Source organism: Taeniopygia guttata, chromosome 7, assembly GCF_048771995.1.
Source record: "Taeniopygia guttata chromosome 7, bTaeGut7.mat, whole genome shotgun sequence".
Taxonomy (NCBI): Eukaryota; Metazoa; Chordata; class Aves; order Passeriformes; family Estrildidae; genus Taeniopygia; species Taeniopygia guttata.
The window spans coordinates 24,299,223-24,312,102 of NC_133032.1; the positions used below are offsets into that span (position 1 = coordinate 24,299,223).

The 12,880-nt window shown below is 36.2% G+C and overlaps 1 non-coding gene across 6 annotated transcripts in view; it reads left to right on the top strand.

The window, feature by feature from the left end:
- The window catches only part of LOC115496005 (uncharacterized), a 51,887-nt gene that overhangs the window by 5,523 nt on the left and 33,484 nt on the right, over nt 1-12,880 (top strand). For all 6 annotated transcript variants that reach the window (XR_012057033.1, XR_012057032.1, XR_012057030.1 and 3 more), the window contains exons 2-3: nt 9,514-9,726; nt 11,815-11,992. This is a non-coding gene — a transcript (uncharacterized protein). The remainder of the gene's footprint in view (nt 1-9,513; nt 9,727-11,814; nt 11,993-12,880) is intronic.

The following is a 12,880-nucleotide window of genomic DNA, read 5'->3' on the forward strand; positions in this document are numbered from 1 at the left end:
AAATTAACTGAACTCAGACCTTTGAAACTCAAAATATTGAACCAAGAGTAATGAAACATATTTGATCACACAATTGTTCTCACTTAAAATAGTAGTAATAATAGTATGATTACTAAAAGTAAAAAACTATTATATAAAGTTAATTAAAATTAATTATAACATTGTTAATTTCATCTTAATTTCTTCTGGTTTTAATGTCTAACTTTTGTGTATGATTTATTGTGTATATAATATAATAGTATGGTAGGTTGTTTGTACAACCTGTAAATAAATATACATATATTGGGGAGGTGTGCTCAAAAATTTCTTGCTCAGTCTTTCTTGTGTGATCAAGAAAGTATGGAGGTCACAGATGTAGAGGAGCATGGTAGCAGGCAGAGTGGCTGGTTAGTAATGTAGGTATTTAGAAAGTAATATAGGTATTACCCGGACATTTAAAAGCTGTTTTTCAGAAGGCACTGTCTGTATGTGATGGCTTGGGGTTTATATCGATGCCCATCTAGCCACTGTAAGCAGCAGATAACAGGTGATTTTTGTAGTGTGGGCAACATGCCAGGAGAATTAAATTGCATGTTGTGGAGGCTTCTGAGGAGGCAATGCAGTCAAACAGTGAATAACTCTTGGTTTTCCTGAATTTAATTCAAGCAATTGAATAAGCTGTGGAAAACTCAATATTCATTCCCAATACACTAAACTAATCAAAGACCCGAAACCTGAGGTGTAGAGAACTTGAATATGCATTTGCTTCTTCACAAGAAAACTTTAAAAAGCACTCATTGGCAAGTTGTATGAAGTCATTTTGCCTTTACAGCCTTTGTTGAATGATCATTTAAAATTTAGCAGATGTACAGTTTGCAGTTTGGGAACTGTAAAATCCCATCTCCTCAGTTCACAAATATCACTTCAGTAATCAACCCCTGCTGTTTCTTTGATGTATTTATGTTTCAGTTCAGCAAAGCACTTACATTCACCCTTGAAATGTAACTTGTCTTTAGTCACTTGCTGCTCAGCAAAGTTCTGGTGCATGTGCCAGGTATTAAATGTTTGGAATACAGGTGGGTGCCTCAGTGGTCAGCTGAATTTGGGTCTGAGTGATTTTAACTTTTTCTACAGTGAAGTTTAATATCAGGCATAATTGCAGCAATTTTTTCAATCAAAAAGTGAACTGTTTGCTCTCTGTGAATATGATGTCTTTAAGATGAACATGTGTTATGCTATAATTTTGTGTTGGAGAATAAATAAATAGCATTTCAGCACAGGTAGTGTGTAGTATTATACTGGCATGAAACCCCTTTTGAGATTTAAACTGCAAGTTTACTGAGCATGGTAATTTTTTCCTATATGGTCCTCAGTCATCTCAGTGATGTGGCTGTGGGATACAACAGAAAACAGACTGGACAGAGAGGTGAACCCAGATGAAGTAGAATGATGTAGAAAACTACTGGCATGGGCTGTATAAACTTGTCAAAGCCTCCCACACTTCTCCACGTGCATTAGCAGTAACAAGGCAAGTTAAATGCAAAGTAAAAGAATTGAGATCCCACATTCCTCTAATCCAGGTCATTCACAATCCTGGTTTGCAAGAAAGACACTGGGAAAGATGTCCAAAGTTGTGGGTTTATCACTGTCTTCTTCTAAAAACTTAAATGTTTTGTCATGCATTAATTTGCATTTTGAACCATTCCTAGAAAAGTTTGAGCCTGTCAGTGAAACCGCCAGCAAAGAACATTTGATTGAGAAAGCTTTAAAGGAAAGGAATTCCAAATGGAATTGAATAGAGTTCTTGGGTATAGAGAAACAGGAACCCATATTTTGTCATCTGTAGATGTTATTCAGACCACATTGTCAAAATTCAGACTGAGAGGATCTTCTATCATTAAACATTATGAAAAGAGAAAAAGGTAATTTTCTCTAATAGAACATTACCAGCTATTGTAACCAAACAACCAATCTCTTCTGCTTAATCTAAAGCATAGAGACTTCAAATGCTTTTGTTTATCTTCCTTAAGCAGCAAATTAATCTTGTTTTAAAGGGATAAAGCTTTTGTTCTTTGTCAGCCACACTCTACTTAATCCCTTCAAGCTGATTTTTACTCTTAATTAATGATGTGGGAGTGCTAAAGCATTGGAGATGTTCCTACATATTTTTAACTCACTCTGGTACTTAAGACAGCAGATGTATTCTATCAATGCCTCTCTTCTACCAGCTAAATCAATACCTTTGTTTTACCAGCTAAAATATATCTGAAGTAGAGATTGAAAGGTTGAAGACTAAGAGAATTTTGTCTACACTTTCTACTTAAAAATAAAGCTACTGAATTGTTTAGCTCTTCAACAATTAAAATATGTTAGGGCTTATATAAAGGAGATGAAGAAACTGAAGACAAGGCAAATTTTAGGGATATCAAAGATTTATATATTTTTCCCAAAGCAGAAAATGAAATTCTAACTTTAAGCATTGTGTTCAAAATTCTCTACTTCCATCTTTGAGCATAGATTTTAATCCTGTTTTGTCTCTTTTCTCAAAGAAATACTTACTTCTTAAATCCCCCAAACATAGCCATATTGTGAAAACCCAGAAGCCTTTCCTAGGAAGCTTGGCTATAAATATCTAGCTAATATGGATACCTCAAAACTCCCACTGACCTGCAGAAATGCTCTTTCAGATTTCATTAACTATTCAGTAATATGAATAGGTATGTACATATCCCTGCATGTGCATTCCAATATGTATTTTTCTCCAATTGCTACACTACCATAGTATAGGAGCTCCTTCGTTGTTAATGTAAAATAGTTGGGTTTGCCTATTTAAAAAGAGTAAGCTTGCCATGCTGATGTCATCATTTCAGTTTTCAGAGTGTTTTGATGACTGACAGTGATAATACAAGGTATTTCTTCAATAACACAGGACTGTTGCTTCAGGCTTTGAGATTCAGGCATTATAGAATGGTTGCTGTCTTAGTAACCTAACAAAGCATGGAGAGTTATAGACTGCTGCCAAAGAGAACTCCAAATTCTTTGTCTTCATTTTGGTGTAAACAAATTAACTGACCTTCCTCAACTTCCTCTTGAAAATTGCATTTTTCTTTAGCTCTTGGTAGCAGCAAGGTCAGCAGAGATGAGGTACCAGAAGCTAAAAATGAGAGAGGGACTTTGTTTAGAGTAAATGGTACATGCTGGGTACAATGGTCTGTTGTTTGGAACCTGTGGCAGTGAATTAAGTAAGAAGTTAAATAAGTTTTTACATATTTAATTTAACAGGACTTGGTGCAGCCCATGTATGGGTGTGCTGTTGAGAAAATTACTTCTGTAGTTCCAATGATGTTGAGTGAATTTTATATTTTTACAACAAATTAATTTATTGAACCAATATGCAGTATCTATTTTAACAGCATGCACTTTTGGGAATAATTCAATTTCTATTGCCCAGTAGTATGACAGTTGTAAAAAATGTTCCTGTTTCTATATGGGAAGGAAGAATATAGATATTTGTTATAGGGTTATAGATAGCACTTTATATATTTTTTGAAAATTGCTCATGTCAGTGAATTGGGAATAGAGAGAACTACTATCATCACATCTGTGTGATACTGGTGAGATAGTAAGTGTGAAATGATGGTGGTAAATAATTTTAAATTATGCAAAAAAAAGTTGAGAATACTTAGAACAAATGATAGACTAAAGGACCTCGAATTTTTTGCTTTCAAAGGAAAGACTGAATAACTATTGAATTACATTAATGTGTACCCATAGTGGGTGCAGTAATACTGAACTCCTTAATCTATCAACCAAATATGTGCCACATCCACACCTGGAATTTGAAGTCAGAAATAAAATATGACTTTCAGTATTGGGCTATTTACCGCTTGAAATCTTTTCATGAAAACCACGTGTCTTTTTGTTGTCCTGTAGGCAGGATAAAGCTGCTTAGTTTTGGTTCACTAGTTTGGGTGGCTTTCCTGTCTTCCTTCTGCAATCCCAACCTATCCTAGCAAGCACAAATAGTGGTTGGGGCTTGGGTGTTTGTCAGAAGCCAGCTTCCATATTCTGTTCAAGGGAGTTAGTTCACAAATACTGTTGCATGCTAAAACATGTCCTGCATTTATTAACTGGTGCTGTTTATCTGTTTATTGGATTAATCTCATTCAGGAACTCCTGTCACCAGCCTTACAAATCCAGTTGCAGAAAATAACGTGGCATTTGTTATTGCAGGAAATAATATGAGGTGAAACTGCTGAAATCTTAAAGCTTCCACCTGTTGCACCTGCTGCTGAATATGCAAATTGCCCAAAAGGTCTCAGCAATCTACTGAAAATGCTTTGCTGGAAGCACCAGTTAATGCATCAGAGCTAATGTCCCTCTGTAGGGAATGCAAAGGAAAGCTGTTGTTCATAAAGGAAATTCTGGATGAAAGGCTGAAGGTTCAGGCTACTTGGCTTTATTTGGAGTCAATTTTCAGTTCATGGTTCAGATGCCTGAAGTAAGGTGCACAATTCAATACTTGACTAAAAGGGTTGATTAAATCAGTTTTTCAGGTATATGCTGCTATCTTAAGAATATACAGAGAGCTTGTAGTATGTACCAAAAATCTGCTTCTCATGAAACAGTAATCCATTTTCTGTTTCATTTTAGCTTCCTTACTTAGGTTCTTTAAAAAATCGCTGGTTCAGACAGAATCAGAGAAACACTGGTTGAGAGGGGCCTCTGGAGTTCAGCTAATCTGACTCCTTTCAAAAATCAGAAACTTTTGGCACCACTCCATCAGGTCAGGTACAGCTTTGTGTATCCAAATTTCAGAAATCTACATGAACACAGATTTCTTGCAGATTACCTCCGGAGGCTTCAGAGCTCCTAGGGAATAATTTTTTTTTCCTGCTGTCCAAGCTGAATCTCCCAAGCAAAGATTTGTCCCTGTTACTGGGTACAGTAAAATTCTACCTTAATTTCCACTTCACCAAACTGAGCAAGTCCAGTTCTCCCAAACTCCTCTCATGCATGCTCTGCAGATTCTGATCCTCAGGGAATTACCAGATATCTTGTGATTCTGGTAATCCTGTTATATAACTCTAATAATGACTCAAAAAACTGTCTTCATTCTGAAGATGTTTGCTAACATCAAGGGATTTCTAGTAGGTTGTTGCATGTTTAATGTATTTGTAAGTGGGCTTACTGAACTATTAAAAAAATACAAGAAATTGATAATTTTGCTGGTATTTCTGAATATTGTGTGCTGAACGATCCATTTTGATAAAATCATCTAATTCAGATATTCAGTGCTACCCAATTATGAATTATTTTTTTGGAACGTGCTAGCACTGTCAGGGGTTAAAAAAAAAGTAATCTTTTGTGCAGGAGAGTGTAAATGTCAGAATAGAAGTTCAACAGTGTCAGGTTGATTTTGGCTAAACGAGCAGGCATCAGTTTCCAGAAGGTGGCACTGTCCTTCCACAAATGCAGTGTCTGAGGTTAAGGATGCTCTTCTCCAGACTGTATATATGGTCTGTCTGCTTCTTAAAGCATAAAGCTAATTCGAGTCTGTTCAGGCTGATTTTTTTTTTTGCATTTATATGACATTGGGTAATAAAATTGCTTTATTGGCTTCATTTTTCATTGCAAATTTGAATAATCACACATTATTCCTTCATTATAAATATCTAATTCAAGCAAAGTGTGTTGATGAGGTTTAAATTACTTAATGGCTTAATTTCTACTTCCCATAAATTTAAAGAAAATCTTGAGTACAGAAGTTTTTCTATCTTCCCAGGGCAGAAAGCAGAAGGGAAAAAAAAAAAAAAGCAAATGTAAAAAAAAATCCCAGGCTGTAATCTGTGATATATTAAAAGTTATATTTAGAAACTAGATTATTGATGGTCTTTTAACAGCATACTGAGGCTGTTTTTGTACACTTGATTTATGTGCTTTTCTTGATACTTTTTTCCCTCGCAATTGATACTGGCAGTGTTGCTGACAAAATAAGTTACACTGATGTTTTGAATCACTGGGAATGATGCCATTCCCTTTTTTATTTCATGCCTTAGTTGTAAATAGGAAACTATGTTGAAGCATAAATTATTTTTTCCGTAGCTTTTTCTCATATGAAAGAAAAAACCAAGCAGGAAGAATCCCATTTATAAAACTAGCAATACAGCTTTGATTTGCTTTACCAGTTGCAATTATTCTGTTTGCTGATAAATATACTAAGAAAGGGAACAAACCCCAATTTTCTCTTGACAATGTGTAGTTACACAATTGTGGAATAAAAACTATTTTATAAACCAAATTATGAGCTATGCTGGCATGCTGGCATGCTGACATTTTGATAGTCTGTGTATAGATGAAGTTTCTGCAGTTTGGTGTGATTTGAGAGGCAGGAGGTGCAAGGTGAATGTGTTTCCTGCACAAAGGAAAGCTGTGATTATTGCAGTAGGGAGCTGCACCCCATCACCATCCCTTAGACCAGCACACAGGCCTGGTGTTGTCTCCAGATGGGGAAGGGTTTGTGTGACACGAGCAGGGGATTAAACAAAAGCTGAATGCATATTGCAAACATGCAGCAAACATTCAGAGCTTTTGGGCTGAAACTGAACTTGGAATTTACTATTAAATTCTCTGAACTGAAGCTGAGAAGGAGTTGTGGGTCCAGTCTGCCTTGGCTCCCTGTGAGGAGTTTGTTTCTGGGACACCTTTGGCACCCCTGGCTCCACACAGCAGTGCAGTCCTTAGGGGTCCTTGTCCCGTGAGTGACCCCAGCTGAGGTTGTTCTGCCTCTCAGGGCCTTCCCTGACAAGGTGGCTCTCCTTTTGGGATGGCCTCTGAAAACTGCTCCTGCTGGGAGCAGTTTGGGCACATCTTTGTTCTGATGTCCTCTGTAGTTGTCACTGTCAGCAGTTCTTGCGAGCCCTCAGTAGATTGATGAGGCTGAAATTTTCCCTGTAGCTCTCTGTGGAGTTGCTCATGATGGATACAGTTGTGTGTTTTGTTTTCATCCTGGATGTGTGTTCCTGGCTGTGTCCCTTCAGGGGCAGGCACCAGGCACAGCAGAGGGACCTTGGGGTCAGCTGGCAGTTCTGGTTACCTGTTTCCATCTCTGCTCTGGCCATCCCAGCACCACTCTGCTTCTGGGGAATGCACACTGGTTTGGGTGTGAGAGGAGATGCTTTGGCAGAACCTGTGCTCCCAGGCTTTGGAAGTAGAGCAGGGCATTGGTGTTAATCAGCCCCCATTGCCAGGACTTGGCCCCGATAGAACATTTTGTATTGCAACGTGAGGGGACTGGATCAGTTCACAATGTCCTGGCATGGAACTGAACTAGAATAAATTCAGTCATGGTTTAAATTCAAGCCCATACTGGAACTGCATAGAAACACTTGTTTGATTTCTTCATTGTAAATTTGCATAATTTCTTACATTTCAGTGTGTCTTTGCTCCCTAACCCCATACTTGATGAGCAAGATTAAAAACTGTAGTGATGATTAGGCTATAAATGGGTCATAAGGCAAATTAAATGTCAGAACCCAACATTCAGACAACTGTATTTCTTTAAAGGTATTTTCAAAACCTTTTTTGCATTTGTATTAACTGAGATAACTTTCATTTTATGCGGTAGCTTTTCTAATAATTTATGTGAATTTAATTTGAGGAATTAATTTGGAAAGCACTAGAAAGAATTTGGCAAGCACTCCATATCTTAATGTACATATTATCATCTGTACAGTGTACAAATACAGGAACCCCAGTGTTTGTTCAGCAATGTGTCTTGACAGGCCTAATTCAGGTGCTATTGTAAAAAGAAAAAAAAATACAATTTATTGTCTTCTTAAAACAAGTAGAACTTTGTTTTGATAACAAAATTCTTTAAACATGTATTTAGTTAGGAAATGTCTCAGGGTCAGGGAATACCTTTCTTAGATCACATTACTTGTTAGTGTTAGTACTGAAGTCAGTGTTGCCTGTGTACAACTGCTGTATTAATACTTATATCTCGTGTATATATTTATATATTTTATATGGAAAGAAGGATTATTCTTTGCATTGAATTCTCCTAGTTGATTACTGGTTAAAAAGTGTCACTTTGTTGTAATAAAAGTACACTAAAAATCCATCAAAATGTATGAATTGTTCATGTTGCTTAATTGCACAATGCAGTTGAATAGCCAGTGTAAATTGATGTTTCTCCAACAGAATGATGGGAGTTGTGCTCCTTGATCAATTGACCCTGTTTAGAAATTCTTTTCAGAAATACTTCATACAAGGTGCCTAACCACTTTTCTGGTGAACTCTGGCAATGAGCAAGGACAGCAAATTGTGAACCTGACAATGGTTGAGTAAAGCAGAATGTGATATAGAGATTAATTTTGATTAAGACTTCCTGCAGTGCTGTGTGGTGATTCACTTGGAAAGACAATAATATTTTTATCTGGAATAATTTCTTTTCCAGAACAGGCATCTGCTGAGGGTAGGAACAGCAGACAAGACACTGGAAAAACTGAGGAAGTGCAATGAATTTCTGGAAGTAATTCTCAAGGGACTTAATATATACTTAGAAAAAAAGCATCTGGTTTTCCCCCAGTTATTTTTTTATTGAATTAGGAACTTCTTGATTTTTTTCTCAAAGGCTAAAGACCTTAGTTTGTATGGAAGTATTTAATAGAGATCTTGTTAATTAATGTAACCTTTGCTATAAGGAGAGGAGCTGGGTTTGGGTCCCCATACACAGACTTGATAGTGTGCAGTGGCTGCCGTGCAGGCATACAAAAACAGAAATGAAAACCAAAATGTTAGTTCAGTCCCAGAGAAACATCCCTACAGTGCAAAGAACAGGACAAGGAATCTGTGAGGAAAAAAATCTTAAAGGTGTTGGTTTTGTTTTTTTTAATAATGGAAAACTGTTGTGTTAAGGTTGTGCCTGGTTACTCTACTCAATTTCCTTAATGTTTGCTATTGCTGGGAAGGTATAAATAATAACTTTTTATATACTGGAGGTGGATTCGCTGTTGAAGAGAGAATTCTTGTTTATCCTCATTAGTTTATATGTTACAGAGACTGTAAGTAAAGTTTTACATCTTTAAACTGATCTTCAGTAAAGACAGTGGGAAACATCTTGCAGGGGGTAGTACACAAGAATTATTGCTAAGGATAAACCCTTTTTTAACCTAACATTAAATGGTCTTTTAGGTAAATTGTTCAGATGTTTTAATTAACTATATATTCTTAGGTAGTATGGGAACGAATAAAGTGGAAACAGTAAAAGGACATGGGTATTTTCTGTGTTGCAGGAATTAAGCTGTGTGCTGTGTGTGCTGTTTTGGTTGCAGATATGTGGCCATTGATGTTTTACGTTTGGGTTTGTAAAAGAAAAAAATAAATGAAGGATACATTGTACTGGTATCATAGTGAACAGGAACCATTTAATACAGAGAAATAAAATTAATATAGTGAAAAATAAGAAATACAAGAAAACATAATCACACCTAAGACCAGACATTCAACTTCTTAACTTAAAATTTTTTGCAGGCACCAGAGGACTTTCTGGGACAGGATAATAGACAGACTGAGGACACTGCCACCTTGGCGTGAGGAAAGCTGTCTAAGCAGAATCGAGTGACTCTGGGAGCACTTGTTGAGCTTGATGTTCATGCTGAGGATGTTCTTGCATCTCTAGTAAGCAAAAAAGGCAAAGATGAGAGTGACTTTGAATGGTTAAGTCAGCTTAGGTGCTGCTGCGAGGTGAGTGATACCTCTCAATCCTATTAGAAGGTAATTTCTGTTCACAGTTTTTCAATTTCTGCTTGCTTGCTCACATAGGGAATGGTTACACTACAGTGAGAATTTCTGCTGATAAGAGAATACCTGGAACAATCATTTTATGGATTGCTAACTAGAATGGCCAGTAGCCAGACGTAAACAGTTTTTAATTAAAATGACTTGCTTCATCTCTGCTGAGTCTCAGTACATTTGCTGAATTTGCAGGGAATGTTACAGACTGAATTTGTTCACTCAAAAACTGTATTTTGGTTTTGTGATTCTGCAGGATAAAGAATGCTATAGGCATGACAATTTCAGTTAAAGATTTTAATTGACTTATAATGCACAAATGAAATAGTATTTGGCAGTACTTACTGGAAAAATATGAATGCTTTTACTGGATAGTGGGAGGATACAATATTTTACAAAAATCAGGACAAGATCGCTTGTAATACAAAAGATATTTTATGTGAAACATAAACTAATGCAATAAAAAAGTAGGGGTCATGCATTAACTGTAACTACAATTATGGTTGTGATTGCTTCTGTTTACCTTTTAAAAAGTCCATTAACTTCCTCAATAGCTAGACAAGACATTTTTACTCTGCAATACTGTTAGTAGGATCTAATTTTAGGTAATGTTTAGTTTAAAAACCAGTGGTTTGGTTTGATACTTTATTATCTATTGATTTGTAATTTTTTCTTTATCTGGGTTGCATTGAAAGGACACCCATGCACTGAGACAGCACTGAGTCAAAAAAAAGTTTGTTGTTTTTTTTTTTTTTTTCCTTTAAATGAGTAATTATCATGGAGTTTTATGATATGCAAGTATGTATTTTAAAAAATAGTTAAATTTCATTAAAGTGATTGGTCTACCAGTGTAATTTAACACCAAAAGAGAGGTGAAATTACTGGTGGGATACTTCTGCAAAAAGCCAATAATACAGATCAATTAGTGTAAGGTACCTGATAAGGTGTAGAGCCTGATTTTCAGCTGTGAATCTTTCTAAGAAAGCATGGAAGCAACATTCTCTTCAGATAGCAGCAAAGTTAACATCCTCTTAGAGTGTTGCACAAAATTGGGACATTCTTAAAATGTCCTTGGGAGGTTTCTGGTAGTCCCATCCAGCCCACAGGATATTTTTTGGTGTGCATGGCCTTTGATGCATTGAAGAAGTGTGCTTTTTTTTGCATGCTGTTTCTAATTTGGAGCATGTGGGGCTGACAATCGAGCAGTAAATATGCTCTGGGCACTGAGGTCATTGTGGCCCTGGAAAGCTGAGTCATGGCAGGCTTCTTACTTGGGATGCCTTTATCTGAGAAGGTATTTTGTTACTCAGCTGAAAGACTGCTAACTGCATGCTTGGGGGACTTCTCCAATTTGGAACAGCGACTAATATATAATATTTCTAACAGCCTACTGTTAGAAAATTATTTTAAAAGGTGGACTTTAAAGAGCTGCAACTTACAGCAATATGAGAGGGGATTCAATAATTGAGGCTAATATTTGTCAATTTCTGCTTCAACTGGTCCTAGGGACATTTTACCTTACTTGTTTTTGAAATGATGATGAACGTGTTTTCAGTACATGTTACATCCGATATACTCCTCATGAAAATATCAGTATAGAAGAGTGAAATCCTCAAAATGGGAAAACAGATCCTTGGTTGTGAAAAGCTGTTAATATTTTCTTTTGTTTTGTGTACATAGTTGGCTGGATGTGTGTGTTTAGTGTTACCTAATACATATAATTGTTTCTGGCACAAATCCATAATGGATTTGAAATTGTGATAAAATGGGACACAGATTGGAAGTATAAACCTTCTTTGCTTTCAATCACTGTTATTCCAGTAAAAAAGTGTAGAAACTGTATAAATTAGTATCAGCACAGAAACAAGTGATTATGTAAAATCGAATTGTTTTCAGATAAGCAGTTATAAAATGGAATATTGTATGAACTACATAGTTGCTGAGGTTTCTCTTAATCTTTTTATTAAAAAAAAAAAAAAGACCCTTGAGTGAAGGGTGTATCTTTCAGATGTTTAACTTACTTTTTGTCCGTATTTACAGTCAGACAAACATTGCACCCAAAAAGCTAAAGCTGAGTTGAGCTCAAGGAAAGTAAAAAATTTCTGTGGATGGTCTAAGAAAGAAACAAGCAAACCTGAGGGAAGTTCAAGATAAATTTGCAGTGCTCCAGCAGACACTGGAATCCAAGAAACAAGTGAAAGCTGACTTGGAAAATCAGGTGTGTGATGCAAAAGATGAACTATTGTTCTGCTGATACCCAGAGAAGTTATTTAAAATTTGTTTCTTTATCACATGGTGGTTCCCTTTTAACTGTCATTATATGGAGCAAGCTGTGCTTTCAGATAACAATCTTTCTAATTTTGTGGAATGGGTTTAAAGTTAGAAGTGTATAAATAATTGGAAATAAATGCTTTAAAGTAATAGAAAATGTAGATGTTATTAATTTACAAGGTGATATACCTTTCATACATCCTCACTCATATCTGCTTTCTTGTGAGGAAATAAACTTTCAATGATTTTACCAAGAGTTCAGATTCATGTCTTAACTTGAAAGTTAGTACATTTAAAGTTTTAAAGTTTATTTCTGCCTTCTGTGCTAATGGAGTTTTGAGACTGTTTTGGGTAAATCCTGTTGCTGATTATATGGGCAAAAAATAGGCAACATTTGGAAGATGATTTTTTGAGTTTTGGTATATCATCTTGAGCTTCTTTTGGAAAAATAGAAAAGGAATTTGAAACAGACTCTTAAGTTCTTGTCTGTAGTTAGAGTCAGTTCTTTGTGTATTTCTTGTGCACTCTGGTATGGTTTGGAAGAGGAGGGGAGGGCTAAACTACACAAGCAGTTTTTTCTTGTGGTGTAACCCAGCTGCTATGGTTACCAGGAGAGAGAGGATGGTAACTGCAGCAAGAGTTGCATCACCTTCCTCCTATCCCATGTCTGAAATGTGGCTGTACTAGATAGTGAAGCATTCTCAAAGAGATGGGCTGAATTCCTGTTAAAGCCTATTTTTTGATAGAATATAAACATGCTTGGAAAGATGGCTTAGTTAGAGACTGACAACATAAATGTTGATTATGGATTTGTAAGGAGCTTTTTTTGCAGAAA